Below are 19,509 nucleotides of genomic sequence, written 5' to 3' on the forward strand. Positions count from 1 at the left end.
ATGTCCTGTGTGCACTATAAATTTTCCTCTAAACTCAGCTACAACACCATCACCTTTGATGGGCTCCATATCTCCCTCTTCTACTTAAAGAAGCAGATTATGGGGAGAGAAAAGCTGAAAACTGCCAATAGTGATCTGCAGATCACCAATGCAGAGACGGAAGAAGAATATACTGATGATAATGCGCTCATCCCTAAGAATTCATCTGTGATTGTCAGAAGAATTCCTGTTGTAGGTGTGAAGTCTAAAAGCAAGACATATCAAATGAGTCACACTAAACCAGTAATGGGAACTACAAAAGCAGTTAATGACTCTTCTGCATCTATTTCTCTGGCCCAGCTTATAAAGACTGCCAATCTGACTGAGGCCAATGCTTCTGAGGAAGACAAAATTAAAGCAATGATGATACAATCTGGCCGTTTATATAACCCAATCGATGACATGAAGAAAACTCCAGTAGGCTTACCACCTCCATCTTACACCTGCTTTCGTTGTGGTAAACCTGGTCATTATATTAATAATTGCCCAACAAATGGGAATAAGAACTTTGAATCTCGTCCTAGGATCAGAAAGAGCACTGGAATTCCTACAAGTTTTATGATGGAAGTGAAAGATCCTAATATGAAAGGTGCAATGCTTACAAAAACTGGGCAATATGCAATACCGACTATAAATGCAGAGGCCTATGCAATTGGGAAGAAAGAGAAACCACCCTTCTTACCAGAGGAACCATCATCATCATCTTCAGAAGAAGCTGATCCTGTCCCAGATGAGCTCTTGTGCCTCATCTGCAAAGACACTATGACTGATGCTGCTATCATCCCCTGCTGTGGAAACAGTTACTGTGATGACTGTATAAGAACAGCACTTCTGGAGTCAGATGAACATACATGTCCAACATGTCATCAAAATGATGTTTCTCCTGATGCTTTAGTTGCCAACAAGGTTTTACGACAGGCTGTTAATAACTTTAAAAATCAAACTGACTATACAAAGAGACTCGGAAAACAGGTAACTCCGTCCCCACCCCCACCATCTCCACCAAGTGCACTCATTCAGCAGAACCTGCAGCCTCCTATGAAATCTCCCACATCAAGACAGCAGGATCCTCTGAAGATTCCAGTGACATCGTCCTCAGCTCACCCAACTACTTCTGTAACCTCATTAGCTTCAAAGTCATCTTCCTTGGCTCCTTCTGTGCCTGGAAAGCCATCTTCTGCCCCAGCTCCCGTGCCTGATACAACTGCAAGAGTATCTATATCAGACCATTCAGAAAAATCAGATGGACCCTTTCGGGATTCAGATAACAAATTATTACCAGCTGCCACCCTTACATCAGAACATTCAAAGGAAGCCTCTTCAATTGCTGTTACTGCTCTTGTGGAAGAAAAGCGTGGCCAGGTGCCAGTCCTTGAAACTCCACCTTTGTTGGGACAGTCGTTATTACATGAACAGTTTATCCCCACAACTGGTCCAGTAAGAATAAATGCTGCTCATCCAAGTGGTGGTCAACCAGGTTGGGAACATTCCAACAAGCTTGGGAAGCTAGTTTCTCCACCACAGCAAATGAGAAGTGAAGAGAGACGCTGTTACCGAGGAATAAAACGTGGGCGAGGCTACACTGAACCATCACAGAGCAGTCAAGGCCCACCACGACCAGCAACTCCAGTCTTTATGCCTATTCCACCACCTCTTTTGCAACCGTCTCCTCCACATATGCTTCCTCTTCCTCCAGGTGTACCTGCCCCACGGTTTCCTCCTCGGTTTCCTCCTGGCCAGCCTCCACCAGCAGGATATAGTGTCTCTCCTCCAGGATTCCCACCAGCTCCTGCCAATATATCAACAGCTTGGGTTCCATCAGGAGTTCACACTGCCCATTCAAATACCATCCCCACAACACAAGCACCTCTTTTATCCAGGGAAGAATTCTATAGAGAGCAAAAACGACTAAAGGAAGAGTCTAAATTTCCCTATAGTGGGTCATCTTATTCAAGAAGTTCATACACTGACTCAAAGTCAAGGTCTGGCTCAACACATTCAAGCTCTTACTCTCAGTCCTTCAGCAGCTCACACTCTCACTCTTCTTCACAATCATCCCCATCTTCCAGAAGAGGCAGAGGCAAGATCTGCAGTGACCGTTCATGGTCCAGATCTCATGGATATCACAGATCTATGTCAAAGTCCTCTCCCTATAGAGGATATCACTCAAGGTCCAGATCTCCTCCAGCATTTAGGGGACAGTCTCCCACTAAACTCGATGTACCTCAAGAAGAGATAGAACACTACCAGGAATGGGAGAGGAAATACTACCAGTGGTATGAGACTAGGCAAAGGGCAAGAAGTAGGAACACAACCTAGACCCTAGGCCAATAGAGAGGACTTTTCTTCAGAGACTCTTACCTCCTAATATCAGTAATTCACCCTTCACAGGAGGGCACAGAGACTATGCTGCTGGACAAAGTCATAGAAATAGAAATCTAGGTGGCAACTATCCAGTAAAGCTTTCAACAAGAGACAGTCACATTCCAAAAGATAATCCAAAATCGACAGAGAAGAAGAGTCAAAATGTTCCTGTAGACAGCAAAGGAAACAAGAATATGTTGGACATCAGTGGGAGGAGAGGCCCTTGGGGCTGTACTGTCATAGAGACAGGAGGAGGGGTGGTAAGATAGTGGGTTCCTGGAGGGGAGACCTGGAAAGGGGAATGCATTTGAAATGTAAATAAAGTAAATACCCAATTCCAGCACCTGTTTTCCTGTGTTTGTCTGTATTTCTTTCCATGAGTTATTGATAATCCTCCTAAAGCACTCTACTATATACATGAGATAGGATTTTTAGACAGATTCTGGTTTTCCAGGTGTGTGGATGTATTCAGGGCTTGCTGTGGTGGGAGAACTGGGTTCTGATGATGCCCATGTATTTTGGCTTCTGTTGCTTACTTTCTTGACCTTGCCTTTTACCACATGGATATCCCTGGTGTTTGTTGGTCTGTGTGACTGTCTGGGGTCCACCTCTTTTGTCCCTGGGTTGCTTCAGGTCTCCTGGTTGGACCACAACCCTGGCTGTAGCAGACCACTTGTGGGGCCTTCCAACTGGGGACTCCACACAGGGACAGAGAAGCTGTTGATCTGTTGCCCTGGCTGCAGTAGATCTCCTGGGAGGTCTTCAGACTATTGGGTCTTCAGTGGAGCAGTCAAGCTGTTGTCCAACTGCTGTGAATTCAGCTAATCCTCAACTGCTCTGAGTGCAGGGGGTCCTCAGCAGTTCAACTGCTCCGAGGTCCCTCTAGGATGGGTCTGTATATGGTGTCTTCACAAGAGTAGACTATAGACAATGCTTATAGGATCCCATGTGAGTTCTTGGAACCAAACAGGTCCTTAGCAAGAGTGGTAAGTGTGCTTACTGCTGAGCCATCTCAGCCCCAGGGTTCAATGAAGAGCCACTGGAAGGACCAGCACAGAAGAGAACACAGTAAGTCACAGATCAGCAAAGCTAGTGAGTCTATTCGGTGAGCAGAAAAGCGTATTGCAATGTGTGAGAAGGATTATGGGAAGGATCTTACCTAAGAGCCACAGGAATTTATGTGAGGCTGATATATGACCTGGGTGACTTATGCTGATACCCATGGATGTCAGCTGCTAAGTGACAGAAACCAATCCAAACAACTAGAAGGGGCCAATTCTCTTTTCTGGAACCCTTTATTCCTTAACTAGCTATCCTGTTTCAATGCAGTGTCAATTTATGACTTTAGCTTTTAGTATGCCGAGCTTCCTGTCTTCCCTTTTCTCCTCTGAGACACTCTCATGTAGCAGGCTAGACTCAACTTAGCTAGCTGAGGCTGATAGAGGGTGCCTAGGATGACTACTCTTGGTTATCAACTTGATTACATCAACTCCATTAACTAAATTGAGGGCACACCTGGGAGGAATTTTTACATTGAACTTGAAGTAGGAAAATACACTTCAATTTTTTTTTTGTAATTTTATTTTAATATTTTTTGAATTACGTATTTATTTTCCTCAATTACATTTCCAATGGTATCCCAAAAGTCCCCCCTACCCTACCCACCTATTCCCACTTTTTGGCCCTGGCGTTCCCTGTACTGGGGCATATAAAGTTTGTGTGTCCAATGGGCCTCTCTTTCCAGTGATGGCCGACTAGGCCATCTTTTGATACATATGCAGCTAGACTCAAGAGCTCTGGGGTACTGGTTCGTTCATAATGTTGTTGCCCCTACGGGGTGGCAGATCTCCTTAGCACCTTGGACATTTTCTCTAGCTCCTCCATTGGGGGCCCTGTGATCCATCCAATAGCTGACTGTGAGCATCCAATTATGTGTTTGCCTGGCCCCGGCCTAGTCTCACAAGAGACACCTGTATCAGGGTCACCTGAATTGTTGATCTTAGCCATTCTTACTGGTGTGAGATGGAATCTCAGGGTTGTTTTGATTTGCATTTCTCTGATGATTAAGGATGCTGAAACATTTTTCAGGTGCTTCTCAGCCATTCGGTATTCCTCCGGTGAGAATCCTTTGTTTAGCTCTGAGCCCCATTTTTTAAATGGGGTTATTTGATTTTCTGCAGTCCACCTTCTTGTGTTCTTTATATATATTGGATATTAGTCCCCTATCTGATTTAGGATTGGTAAAGATCCTTTCCCAATCTGTCTGTGGCCTTTTTGTCTTGTTGAGAGTGTCTTTTGACTAGCTGAAGCTTTGCAGTTTCATGAGGTCCTATTTGTCAATACTCGATCTTACAGCACAAGCCATTGCTGTTCTATTCAGGAATTTTTCCCCTGTGCCCATATCTTTGAAGCTTTTCCCCACTTTCTCCTCTATAAGTTTCAGTGTCTCTGGTTTTATGTGGAGTTCCTTGATCCACTTAGATTTGACCTTAGTACAAGGAGATAGGGATGGATCCATTCACATTCTTCTACATGATAACCACCAGTTGTGCCAGCACCATTTGTTGAAAATGCTGTCTTTCTTCCACCGGATGGTTTTAGCTCCCTGGTCGAAGATCAAGTGACCTTAGGTGTGTGGGTTCATCTCTGGGTCTTCAATTCTATTCCATTGGTCTACTTGTCTGTCGCTATAACAGTACCATGCAGTTTTTCTCACAATTGCTCTGTAGTACAGCTTTAGGTCAGGCATGGTGATTCCACCAGAGGTTCTTTTATCCTTGAGAAGAGTTTTTTGCTATCCTTGGTTTTTTGTTATTCCAGATGAATCTGCCGATTGCTCTTTCTAGTTCGTTGAAGAATTGAGTTGGAATTTTGACGGGGATTACATTGAATCTGTAGATTGCTTTTGGCAAGATAGCCATTTTTACAATATTGATCCTGCCAATCCATGAGCATGGGAGATCTTTCCATCTTCTTAGATCTTCTTTGATTTCTTTCATCAGAGACTTGAAGTTCTTATCATACAGATCTTTCACTTCCTTAGTTAGAGTCACGCCCTGATATTTTATATTATTTGTGACTATTGAGAAGGGTGTTGTTTCCCTAATTTCTTCCTCAGCCTGTTTTTCTTTGTGTAGAGAAAGGCCATTGACTTGTTTGAGTTAATTTTATATCCAGCTACTTCACCGAAGCTGTTTATCAGGTTTAGGAGTTCTCTGGTGGAAATTTTAGGGTCACTGATATATACTATCATATCATCTGCAAAAAGTGATATTTTGACTTCATCTTTTCCAATTTGTATCCCCTTGACCTCCTTTTGTTGTCGAATTGCTCTGGCTAGGACTTTGAGTACAATGTTGAAGAGGTAGGGAGAAAGTGGGATGCCATGTCTAGTCCCTGATTTTAGTGGGATTGCTTCCAGCTTCTCACCATTTACTTTGATGTTGGCTACTGGTTTGCTCTAGATTGCTTTTATCATGTTTAGGTAAGGGCCTTGACTTCCTGATCTTTCCAAGACTTTTATCATGAATGGGTGTTGGATCTTGTCTAATGCTTTTTCCGCATCTAAGGAGATGATCCTGTGGTTTTTGATTTTGAGTTTGCTTATATAATGGATTACGTGGATGGATTTCCGTATATTAAACCATCCCTGCATCCCTGGAATAAAACCTACTTGGTCAGGATGGATGGTGGTTTTAATGTGTTCTTGGATTCGGTTAGCTAGAATTTTATTGAGTATTTCTGCATCGATATTCATAAGGGAAATTGGTCTGAAGTTCTCTATCTCTGTTGGATCTTTCTGTGGTTTAGGTATCAGAGTAATTGTGGCTTCATAGAATGAGTTGGGTAGAGTACCTTCTATTTCTATTTTGTGGACTAGATTGTGCAGAACTGGAATTAGGTCTTCTTTGAAGGTCTGATAGAACTCTGCACTAAACCCATCTGGTCCTGGGCTTTTTTTGGCTGGGAGACTATTAATGACTGCTTCTATTTCTTTAGGGGATATGGGACTGTTTAGATCGTTAACTTGATCCTGATTTAACTTTGGTACCTGGTATCTGTCTAGAAATTTGTCCATTTCGTCCAGGTTTTCCAGTTTTCTTGAGTTTAGCCTTTTGTAGAAGGATCTGATGGTGTTTTGGATTTCTTCAGGATCTGTTGTTATGTCTCCCTTTTCATTTCTGATTTTGTTAATTAGGATGCTGTCCCTGTGCCCGCTAGTGAGTCTAGCTAAGGGTTTATCTATCTTGTTGATTTTCTCAAAGAACCAGCTCCTCCTTTGGTTGATTCTTTGAACAGTTCTTCTTGTTTCCACTTGGTTGATTTCACCCCTGAGTTTGATTATTTCCTGCCTTCTACTCCTCTTGGGTGAATTTGCATCCTTTTTTTCTAGAGCTATTAGGTGTGTTGTCAAGCTGCTAGTATGTGCTCCTCTCTCTAGTTTCTTTTGGGAGGCACTCAGAGCTTTGAGTTTCCCTCTTAGAAATGCTTTCATTGTGTCCCATAGGTTTGGGCATGTTGTGGCTTCATTTTCATTAAACTCTAATAAGCCTTTAATTTCTTTCTTTATTCCTTCCTTGACCAAGGTATCACTGAGAAGAGTGTTGTTCATTTTCCACGTGAATGTTGGCTTTCTACTATTTATGTTGTTATTGAAGATCATCCTTAGTCCATGGTGGTCTGATAGGATTCATGGGACAATTTAAATATTTCTGTATCTGTTGTGGCCTGTTTTGTGACCAATTATATGGTCAATTTTGGAGAAGGTCCCGTGAGGTGCTGAGTAGAAGGTATATCCTTTGGTTTTAGGACAAAATGTTCTGTAGATATCTGTTAAGTCCATTTGTTTCATCACTTCTGTTAGTTTCACCGTGTCCCTGTTTAGTTTCTGTTTCCACGATGTGTCCATTGATGAAAGTGGTGTGTTGAAGTCTCCCACCATTATTGTGTGCGGTACAATGTGTGCTTGGAGCTTTACTAAAGTGTCTCTAATGAATGTGGTTGCCCTTGCATTTGGAGCATAGATATTCAGAATTGAGAGTTCCTCTTGGAGGATTTTGTAATTTTCATTTTATTTATTTCATGTGCATTGGTGATTTGCCTGTATCAATGTCTGTTGTGAGAGTGTCTGATTCTTCTGGAATTGAAGATATAGAGGGTTGATGATTGTGAGCTGCCTTGTAGTTGCTGGGAATTGAAGCCAGGCCCGCTGGAAGAACAGTCAAGTGATTTAACTACAGAGTCGTGTCTTCCATGCAATTAATCCTCATCTTGAGATAAGAAGACACACCCTTATTTTAGGCCACACCCTCTGCACGTAACCTAAATAAATAGGACATGGAAGAAGGAAACTTTTGCATTTTGCTCTTGGTTGGCTGGCAAGTGTGTTCCTTCTCTGGCATCAGAGCCTATTTCTTCGGGATTACAGCTTTTACTGAAGACCAGCTGAGATACTGACAGAGAAACTTTGGATTCTTGGACTTTCCATTCAGACATCTCTGGATTAGCTGGAGAATATCCTGTAAGTAATTCTAAAAAATGCTGTGCTCATGTGTGTATGTGTGTGTTGGTGGGGTGGCTGTGGGTGCAGAGAGAGACAGAGAGAGAGAGGGAGAGAGAGAGAGAGAGAGAGAGAGAGAGAGAGAGAGAGAGAGAGAGAGAGAGAGAGAGAGATTCATAATATAAGTTCTGTTACTCTAGAGAACCCTCACTCATACAATGACTTTTACCTTGCATTGAATTTCCACTGGGAAGTACTTATATTTGATACCATGTCCAATGTATTAGGGGTCAGGTGGGAATATGCCCATGGTTTCTTCCATGCTAAACAAGCAATCTACCAATGGAAGGAATTACACAGAAAGCCCTAAATTAGTGTTTAGTGTTTCTAAAAATGTGAAAATGAACATCGTCTTTATTTTATATAAATCATAAAATATAGATACTAAGACAATTCAAGTCTAGAGTCATTGAGATGGCTCTGCATGTTGGCACTTGTTGCTAAGTTTGATACCCATGGTATAAAGCTAGAACCAGGTCGACCTATGAAACCAGAATATCCTACTGAATGCATGCTTCCCAGAGACACAAATTCTTCCTCTGATTAGATTGTGACAGCATCAGGGTGGGGCTCATGGATCAGCTGTTGGATTTGGTAAAGGAATTAACTCTGGTATGTAGAGAGAGGATTGAATCAGCCATGTAGCTGAGTGAATCTGCCATCTAGTTGAGTGAATCTCAGCTTTTCCTTTAAGAGTTTCATAGATACTTTTACCAAAGACTCCTCCATCTTACCAAAGATGAACTACTTCCTTCCTCTGCAACTCTACTGTCCTGTTTAAATCAAAGGTTTTGGTTTTGGGGTTTTTTGCTTGTTGGTGTTGGTTTGGTTTGGTTTGCTTTGCTTTGCTTTGGTTTGGTTTTGTTGAGACAGGGTCTCACTCTGTAGCTATGGTTGGTCAAAAAGGCTAAAAGAATGCTCTGGAATTCACCAAGATCAGCCTGCCTATGCCTCTCAAGTACATACCTGACATTCACCCAAGTTTTTAAGAAAAAACCCTGAAGTGGATGATAGAGCAAGAAATTTTGAATTACCAAAGAAAAGAAGGAGAAATTAGTCACTTATAAAAATTAATCTATAAGTGACTAAAGCTGTGTTTCTGTCTCTGGGGTTATGCCTGATGGTTACTTAACATTGCCACAGTATTACTATAGATTAAAATGTACCTACAATGTCAAGATACTCTTTAAGAATTAGGAATGTCAGGGGATAGAGAGATGGATCAGCAGTTAAGAGCACTGATTGCTCTTCCAAAGGTCCTGAGTTTGATTCCCAGCAATCACACGGTTGCTCACAACCATCTTTAATAGGATCTGATGCTCTCTTCTCATGTGTCTGAATACACCTACAATGTACTCATATAAATGAAATAAGTAAATCTTAAAAGACTTAGGGATGTGGTAAAAAAAATGGTCTAAATTCCATGTTCTTAACTGAGAAAATGGGAAAGACCAATTAAACAAACAAAAAAAAAAAAAACCTAGCAACACCACCTGGCACCCTAGAAATTGAGGCAAGAAGATTCTGAGTTCAAGGCTAGTCTGGGCTGGAGAATGAGACCTCAGAATAAGCAAGTTTAAAAAAATTAATAATAAAGAAATACCAAAATAATAAACAGGTATATCCCTTCGCAACTAAGACCAAAATAAAGTTCATATTGTTGTTCCACCTATAGGGTTGCAGATCCCTTCAGCTCCTTGGGTACTTTCTCTAGCTCTTCCATTGGGGGCCCTGTGATCCATCCAATAGCTGACTGTGAGCATCCACTTCTGTGTTTGCTAGGCCCTGGCATAAAAAGTTTGGAGCTGAGACGAAAGGATGGACCATCTAGAGACTGCCATACCAGGGGATCCATCCCATAATCAGCCTCCAAACGATGACACCATTGCATACACTAGCAAGATTTTGCTGAAAGGACCCTGATATAGCTGTCTCTTGTGAGGCTTTAGGATTCTATTCTCTAAGTTGGAGAATTTTTTTTTATTTTTTTTTTTTTTTTGCTGTTGTTAATTTATTCAGCCCCATGAATTGAGGCACAGATATGACAAGTGTGGTCTTGGATATGGACATATATTTATGGATTTGACTCAACAAATCCTTTATTCTCTTACAGAATCTTTGGGAGACCTGAGCTACTTCCAACCCAAAGGACTGGGCTCCAGGATTTGCAAACATCAGCTGTCAGCTCCTTGCCTAGCCCAAGGAATCCTTTGCCACAATGTCCTGTGTGCACTATAAATTTTCCTCTAAACTCAGCTACAACACCATCACCTTTGATGGGCTCCATATCTCCCTCTTCTACTTAAAGAAGCAGATTATGGGGAGAGAAAAGCTGAAAACTGCCAATAGTGATCTGCAGATCACCAATGCAGAGACGGAAGAAGAATATACTGATGATAATGCGCTCATCCCTAAGAATTCATCTGTGATTGTCAGAAGAATTCCTGTTGTAGGTGTGAAGTCTAAAAGCAAGACATATCAAATGAGTCACACTAAACCAGTAATGGGAACTACAAAAGCAGTTAATGACTCTTCTGCATCTATTTCTCTGGCCCAGCTTATAAAGACTGCCAATCTGACTGAGGCCAATGCTTCTGAGGAAGACAAAATTAAAGCAATGATGATACAATCTGGCCGTTTATATAACCCAATCGATGACATGAAGAAAACTCCAGTAGGCTTACCACCTCCATCTTACACCTGCTTTCGTTGTGGTAAACCTGGTCATTATATTAATAATTGCCCAACAAATGGGAATAAGAACTTTGAATCTCGTCCTAGGATCAGAAAGAGCACTGGAATTCCTACAAGTTTTATGATGGAAGTGAAAGATCCTAATATGAAAGGTGCAATGCTTACAAAAACTGGGCAATATGCAATACCGACTATAAATGCAGAGGCCTATGCAATTGGGAAGAAAGAGAAACCACCCTTCTTACCAGAGGAACCATCATCATCATCTTCAGAAGAAGCTGATCCTGTCCCAGATGAGCTCTTGTGCCTCATCTGCAAAGACACTATGACTGATGCTGCTATCATCCCCTGCTGTGGAAACAGTTACTGTGATGACTGTATAAGAACAGCACTTCTGGAGTCAGATGAACATACATGTCCAACATGTCATCAAAATGATGTTTCTCCTGATGCTTTAGTTGCCAACAAGGTTTTACGACAGGCTGTTAATAACTTTAAAAATCAAACTGACTATACAAAGAGACTCGGAAAACAGGTAACTCCGTCCCCACCCCCACCATCTCCACCAAGTGCACTCATTCAGCAGAACCTGCAGCCTCCTATGAAATCTCCCACATCAAGACAGCAGGATCCTCTGAAGATTCCAGTGACATCGTCCTCAGCTCACCCAACTACTTCTGTAACCTCATTAGCTTCAAAGTCATCTTCCTTGGCTCCTTCTGTGCCTGGAAAGCCATCTTCTGCCCCAGCTCCCGTGCCTGATACAACTGCAAGAGTATCTATATCAGACCATTCAGAAAAATCAGATGGACCCTTTCGGGATTCAGATAACAAATTATTACCAGCTGCCACCCTTACATCAGAACATTCAAAGGAAGCCTCTTCAATTGCTGTTACTGCTCTTGTGGAAGAAAAGCGTGGCCAGGTGCCAGTCCTTGAAACTCCACCTTTGTTGGGACAGTCATTATTACATGAACAGTTTATCCCCACAACTGGTCCAGTAAGAATAAATGCTGCTCATCCAAGTGGTGGTCAACCAGGTTGGGAACATTCCAACAAGCTTGGGAAGCTAGTTTCTCCACCACAGCAAATGAGAAGTGAAGAGAGACGCTGTTACCGAGGAATAAAACGTGGGCGAGGCTACACTGAACCATCACAGAGCAGTCAAGGCCCACCACGACCAGCAACTCCAGTCTTTATGCCTATTCCACCACCTCTTTTGCAACCGTCTCCTCCACATATGCTTCCTCTTCCTCCAGGTGTACCTGCCCCACGGTTTCCTCCTCGGTTTCCTCCTGGCCAGCCTCCACCAGCAGGATATAGTGTCTCTCCTCCAGGATTCCCACCAGCTCCTGCCAATATATCAACAGCTTGGGTTCCATCAGGAGTTCACACTGCCCATTCAAATACCATCCCCACAACACAAGCACCTCTTTTATCCAGGGAAGAATTCTATAGAGAGCAAAAACGACTAAAGGAAGAGTCTAAATTTCCCTATAGTGGGTCATCTTATTCAAGAAGTTCATACACTGACTCAAAGTCAAGGTCTGGCTCAACACATTCAAGCTCTTACTCTCAGTCCTTCAGCAGCTCACACTCTCACTCTTCTTCACAATCATCCCCATCTTCCAGAAGAGGCAGAGGCAAGATCTGCAGTGACCGTTCATGGTCCAGATCTCATGGATATCACAGATCTATGTCAAAGTCCTCTCCCTATAGAGGATATCACTCAAGGTCCAGATCTCCTCCAGCATTTAGGGGACAGTCTCCCACTAAACTCGATGTACCTCAAGAAGAGATAGAACACTACCAGGAATGGGAGAGGAAATACTACCAGTGGTATGAGACTAGGCAAAGGGCAAGAAGTAGGAACACAACCTAGACCCTAGGCCAATAGAGAGGACTTTTCTTCAGAGACTCTTACCTCCTAATATCAGTAATTCACCCTTCACAGGAGGGCACAGAGACTATGCTGCTGGACAAAGTCATAGAAATAGAAATCTAGGTGGCAACTATCCAGTAAAGCTTTCAACAAGAGACAGTCACATTCCAAAAGATAATCCAAAATCGACAGAGAAGAAGAGTCAAAATGTTCCTGTAGACAGCAAAGGAAACAAGAATATGTTGGACATCAGTGGGAGGAGAGGCCCTTGGGGCTGTACTGTCATAGAGACAGGAGGAGGGGTGGTAAGATAGTGGGTTCCTGGAGGGGAGACCTGGAAAGGGGAATGCATTTGAAATGTAAATAAAGTAAATACCCAATTCCAGCACCTGTTTTCCTGTGTTTGTCTGTATTTCTTTCCATGAGTTATTGATAATCCTCCTAAAGCACTCTACTATATACATGAGATAGGATTTTTAGACAGATTCTGGTTTTCCAGGTGTGTGGATGTATTCAGGGCTTGCTGTGGTGGGAGAACTGGGTTCTGATGATGCCCATGTATTTTGGCTTCTGTTGCTTACTTTCTTGACCTTGCCTTTTACCACATGGATATCCCTGGTGTTTGTTGGTCTGTGTGACTGTCTGGGGTCCACCTCTTTTGTCCCTGGGTTGCTTCAGGTCTCCTGGTTGGACCACAACCCTGGCTGTAGCAGACCACTTGTGGGGCCTTCCAACTGGGGACTCCACACAGGGACAGAGAAGCTGTTGATCTGTTGCCCTGGCTGCAGTAGATCTCCTGGGAGGTCTTCAGACTATTGGGTCTTCAGTGGAGCAGTCAAGCTGTTGTCCAACTGCTGTGAATTCAGCTAATCCTCAACTGCTCTGAGTGCAGGGGGTCCTCAGCAGTTCAACTGCTCCGAGGTCCCTCTAGGATGGGTCTGTATATGGTGTCTTCACAAGAGTAGACTATAGACAATGCTTATAGGATCCCATGTGAGTTCTTGGAACCAAACAGGTCCTTAGCAAGAGTGGTAAGTGTGCTTACTGCTGAGCCATCTCAGCCCCAGGGTTCAATGAAGAGCCACTGGAAGGACCAGCACAGAAGAGAACACAGTAAGTCACAGATCAGCAAAGCTAGTGAGTCTATTCGGTGAGCAGAAAAGCGTATTGCAATGTGTGAGAAGGATTATGGGAAGGATCTTACCTAAGAGCCACAGGAATTTATGTGAGGCTGATATATGACCTGGGTGACTTATGCTGATACCCATGGATGTCAGCTGCTAAGTGACAGAAACCAATCCAAACAACTAGAAGGGGCCAATTCTCTTTTCTGGAACCCTTTATTCCTTAACTAGCTATCCTGTTTCAATGCAGTGTCAATTTATGACTTTAGCTTTTAGTATGCCGAGCTTCCTGTCTTCCCTTTTCTCCTCTGAGACACTCTCATGTAGCAGGCTAGACTCAACTTAGCTAGCTGAGGCTGATAGAGGGTGCCTAGGATGACTACTCTTGGTTATCAACTTGATTACATCAACTCCATTAACTAAATTGAGGGCACACCTGGGAGGAATTTTTACATTGAACTTGAAGTAGGAAAATACACTTCAATTTTTTTTTTTGTAATTTTATTTTAATATTTTTTGAATTACGTATTTATTTTCCTCAATTACATTTCCAATGGTATCCCAAAAGTCCCCCCTACCCTACCCACCTATTCCCACTTTTTGGCCCTGGCGTTCCCTGTACTGGGGCATATAAAGTTTGTGTGTCCAATGGGCCTCTCTTTCCAGTGATGGCCGACTAGGCCATCTTTTGATACATATGCAGCTAGACTCAAGAGCTCTGGGGTACTGGTTCGTTCATAATGTTGTTGCCCCTACGGGGTGGCAGATCTCCTTAGCACCTTGGACATTTTCTCTAGCTCCTCCATTGGGGGCCCTGTGATCCATCCAATAGCTGACTGTGAGCATCCAATTATGTGTTTGCCTGGCCCCGGCCTAGTCTCACAAGAGACACCTGTATCAGGGTCACCTGAATTGTTGATCTTAGCCATTCTTACTGGTGTGAGATGGAATCTCAGGGTTGTTTTGATTTGCATTTCTCTGATGATTAAGGATGCTGAAACATTTTTCAGGTGCTTCTCAGCCATTCGGTATTCCTCCGGTGAGAATTCTTTGTTTAGCTCTGAGCCCCATTTTTTAAATGGGGTTATTTGATTTTCTGCAGTCCACCTTCTTGTGTTCTTTATATATATTGGATATTAGTCCCCTATCTGATTTAGGATTGGTAAAGATCCTTTCCCAATCTGTCTGTGGCCTTTTTGTCTTGTTGACAGTGTCTTTTGACTAGCTGAAGCTTTGCAGTTTCATGAGGTCCTATTTGTCAATACTCGATCTTACAGCACAAGCCATTGCTGTTCTATTCAGGAATTTTTCCCCTGTGCCCATATCTTCGAAGCTTTTCCCCACTTTCTCCTCTATAAGTTTCAGTGTCTCTGGTTTTATGTGGAGTTCCTTGATCCACTTAGATTTGACCTTAGTACAAGGAGATAGGGATGGATCCATTCACATTCTTCTACATGATAACCACCAGTTGTGCCAGCACCATTTGTTGAAAATGCTGTCTTTCTTCCACCGGATGGTTTTAGCTCCCTGGTCGAAGATCAAGTGACCTTAGGTGTGTGGGTTCATCTCTGGGTCTTCAATTCTATTCCATTGGTCTACTTGTCTGTCGCTATAACAGTACCATGCAGTTTTTCTCACAATTGCTCTGTAGTACAGCTTTAGGTCAGGCATGGTGATTCCACCAGAGGTTCTTTTATCCTTGAGAAGAGTTTTTTGCTATCCTTGGTTTTTTGTTATTCCAGATGAATCTGCCGATTGCTCTTTCTAGATCGTTGAAGAATTGAGTTGGAATTTTGACGGGGATTACATTGAATCTGTAGATTGCTTTTGGCAAGATAGCCATTTTTACAATATTGATCCTGCCAATCCATGAGCATGGGAGATCTTTCCATCTTCTTAGATCTTCTTTGATTTCTTTCATCAGAGACTTGAAGTTCTTATCATACAGATCTTTCACTTCCTTAGTTAGAGTCACGCCCTGATATTTTATATTATTTGTGACTATTGAGAAGGGTGTTGTTTCCCTAATTTCTTCCTCAGCCTGTTTATTCTTTGTGTAGAGAAAGGCCATTGACTTGTTTGAGTTAATTTTATATCCAGCTACTTCACCGAAGCTGTTTATCAGGTTTAGGAGTTCTCTGGTGGAAATTTTAGGGTCACTGATATATACTATCATATCATCTGCAAAAAGTGATATTTTGACTTCATCTTTTCCAATTTGTATCCCCTTGACCTCCTTTTGTTGTCGAATTGCTCTGGCTAGGACTTTGAGTACAATGTTGAAGAGGTAGGGAGAAAGTGGGATGCCTTGTCTAGTCCCTGATTTTAGTGGGATTGCTTCCAGCTTCTCACCATTTACTTTGATGTTGGCTACTGGTTTGCTCTAGATTGCTTTTATCATGTTTAGGTAAGGGCCTTGACTTCCTGATCTTTCCAAGACTTTTATCATGAATGGGTGTTGGATCTTGTCTAATGCTTTTTCCGCATCTAAGGAGATGATCCTGTGGTTTTTGATTTTGAGTTTGCTTATATAATGGATTACTTGGATGGATTTCCGTATATTAAACCATCCCTGCATCCCTGGAATAAAACCTACTTGGTCAGGATGGATGATGGTTTTAATGTGTTCTTGGATTCGGTTAGCTAGAATTTTATTGAGTATTTCTGCATCGATATTCATAAGGGAAATTGGTCTGAAGTTCTCTATCTCTGTTGGAACTTTCTGTGGTTTAGGTATCAGAGTAATTGTGGCTTCATAGAATGAGTTGGGTAGAGTACCTTCTACTTCTATTTTGTGGACTAGATTGTGCAGAACTGGAATTAGGTCTTCTTTGAAGGTCTGATAGAACTCTGCACTAAACCCATCTGGTCCTGGGCTTTTTTTGGCTGGGAGACTATTAATGACTGCTTCTATTTCTTTAGGGGATATGGGACTGTTTAGATCGTTAACTTGATCCTGATTTAACTTTGGTACCTGGTATCTGTCTAGAAATTTGTCCATTTCGTCCAGGTTTTCCAGTTTTCTTGAGTTTAGCCTTTTGTAGAAGGATCTGATGGTGTTTTGGATTTCTTCAGGATCTGTTGTTATGTCTCCCTTTTCATTTCTGATTTTGTTAATTAGGATGCTGTCCCTGTGCCCGCTAGTGAGTCTAGCTAAGGGTTTATCTATCTTGTTGATTTTCTCAAAGAACCAGCTCCTCCTTTGGTTGATTCTTTGAACAGTTCTTCTTGTTTCCACTTGGTTGATTTCACCCCTGAGTTTGATTATTTCCTGCCTTCTACTCCTCTTGGGTGAATTTGCATCCTTTTTTTCTAGAGCTATTAGGTGTGTTGTCAAGCTGCTAGTATGTGCTCCTCTCTCTAGTTTCTTTTGGGAGGCACTCAGAGCTTTGAGTTTCCCTCTTAGAAATGCTTTCATTGTGTCCCATAGGTTTGGGCATGTTGTGGCTTCATTTTCATTAAACTCTAATAAGCCTTTAATTTCTTTCTTTATTCCTTCCTTGACCAAGGTATCACTGAGAAGAGTGTTGTTCATTTTCCACGTGAATGTTGGCTTTCTACTATTTATGTTGTTATTGAAGATCATCCTTAGTCCATGGTGGTCTGATAGGATTCATGGGACAATTTCAATATTTCTGTATCTGTTGTGGCCTGTTTTGTGACCAATTATATGGTCAATTTTGGAGAAGGTCCCGTGAGGTGCTGAGTAGAAGGTATATCCTTTGGTTTTAGGACAAAATGTTCTGTAGATATCTGTTAAGTCCATTTGTTTCATCACTTCTGTTAGTTTCACCGTGTCCCTGTTTAGTTTCTGTTTCCACGATGTGTCCATTGATGAAAGTGGTGTGTTGAAGTCTCCCACCATTATTGTGTGCGGTACAATGTGTGCTTGGAGCTTTACTAAAGTGTCTCTAATGAATGTGGTTGCCCTTGCATTTGGAGCATAGATATTCAGAATTGAGAGTTCCTCTTGGAGGATTTTGTAATTTTCATTTTATTTATTTCATGTGCATTGGTGATTTGCCTGTATCAATGTCTGTTGTGAGAGTGTCTGATTCTTCTGGAATTGAAGATATAGAGGGTTGATGATTGTGAGCTGCCTTGTAGTTGCTGGGAATTGAAGCCAGGCCCGCTGGAAGAACAGTCAAGTGATTTAACTACAGAGTCGTGTCTTCCATGCATTTAATCCTCATCTTGAGATAAGAAGACACACCCTTATTTTAGGCCACACCCTCTGCACGTAACCTAAATAAATAGGACATGGAAGAAGGAAACTTTTGCATTTTGCTCTTGGTTGGCTGGCAAGTGTGTTCCTTCTCTGGCATCAGAGCCTATTTCTTCGGGATTACAGCTTTTACTGAAGACCAGCTGAGATACTGACAGAGAAACTTTGGATTCTTGGACTTTCCATTCAGACATCTCTGGATTAGCTGGAGAATATCCTGTAAGTAATTCTAAAAAATGCTGTGCTCATGTGTGTATGTGTGTGTTGGTGGGGTGGCTGTGGGTGGAGAGAGAGACAGAGAGAGAGGGAGAGAGAGAGAGAGAGAGAGAGAGAGAGAGAGAGAGAGAGAGAGAGAGAGAGAGAGAGAGAGAGAGAGAGAAAGATTCATAATATAAGTTCTGTTACTCTAGAGAACCCTCACTCATACAATGACTTTTACCTTGCATTGAATTTCCACTGGGAAGTACTTATATTTGATACCATGTCCAATGTATTAGGGGTCAGGTGGGAATATGCCCATGGTTTCTTCCATGCTAAACAAGCAATCTACCAATGGAAGGAATTACACAGAAAGCCCTAAATTAGTGTTTAGTGTTTCTAAAAATGTGAAAATGAACATCGTCTTTATTTTATATAAATCATAAAATATAGATACTAAGACAATTCAAGTCTAGAGTCATTGAGATGGCTCTGCATGTTGGCACTTGTTGCTAAGTTTGATACCCATGGTATAAAGCTAGAACCAGGTCGACCTATGAAACCAGAATATCCTACTGAATGCATGCTTCCCAGAGACACAAATTCTTCCTCTGATTAGATTGTGACAGCATCAGGGTGGGGCTCATGGATCAGCTGTTGGATTTGGTAAAGGAATTAACTCTGGTATGTAGAGAGAGGATTGAATCAGCCATGTAGCTGAGTGAATCTGCCATCTAGTTGAGTGAATCTCAGCTTTTCCTTTAAGAGTTTCATAGATACTTTTACCAAAGACTCCTCCATCTTACCAAAGATGAACTACTTCCTTCCTCTGCAACTCTACTGTCCTGTTTAAATCAAAGGTTTTGGTTTTGGGGTTTTTTGCTTGTTGGTGTTGGTTTGGTTTGGTTTGGTTTGGTTTGGTTTGGTTTGGTTTGGTTTGGTTTGCTTTGGTTTGGTTTTGTTGAGACAGGGTCTCACTCTGTAGCTATGGTTGGTCAAAAAGGCTAAAAGAATGCTCTGGAATTCACCAAGATCAGCCTGCCTATGCCTCTCAAGTACATACCTGACATTCACCCAAGTTTTTAAGAAAAAACCCTGAAGTGGATGATAGAGCAAGAAATTTTGAATTACCAAAGAAAAGAAGGAGAAATTAGTCACTTATAAAAATTAATCTATAAGTGACTAAAGCTGTGTTTCTGTCTCTGGGGTTATGCCTGATGGTTACTTAACATTGCCACAGTATTACTATAGATCAAAATGTACCTACAATGTCAAGATACTCTTTAAGAATTAGGAATGTCAGGGGATAGAGAGATGGATCAGCAGTTAAGAGCACTGATTGCTCTTCCAAAGGTCCTGAGTTTGATTCCCAGCAATCACACGGTTGCTCACAACCATCTTTAATAGGATCTGATGCTCTCTT

At 42.0% G+C, this 19,509-nt stretch overlaps 2 pseudogenes; both read left to right on the top strand.

Annotated features, from left to right (window-relative positions):
- Nucleotides 1-2,672, top strand: LOC147003238 (E3 ubiquitin-protein ligase RBBP6 pseudogene; annotated as a pseudogene).
- Nucleotides 2,673-10,181: 7,509 nt separating this feature from the next.
- Nucleotides 10,182-12,853, top strand: LOC147003239 (E3 ubiquitin-protein ligase RBBP6 pseudogene; annotated as a pseudogene).
- The last annotated feature ends 6,656 nt before the right edge of the window (nt 12,854-19,509 follow it).

The sequence above is a fragment of the Mus caroli genome, unplaced genomic scaffold, assembly GCF_978045245.1.
Source record: "Mus caroli unplaced genomic scaffold, Mus_caroli_1 scaffold_8, whole genome shotgun sequence".
NCBI lineage: Eukaryota > Metazoa > Chordata > Mammalia > Rodentia > Muridae > Mus > Mus caroli.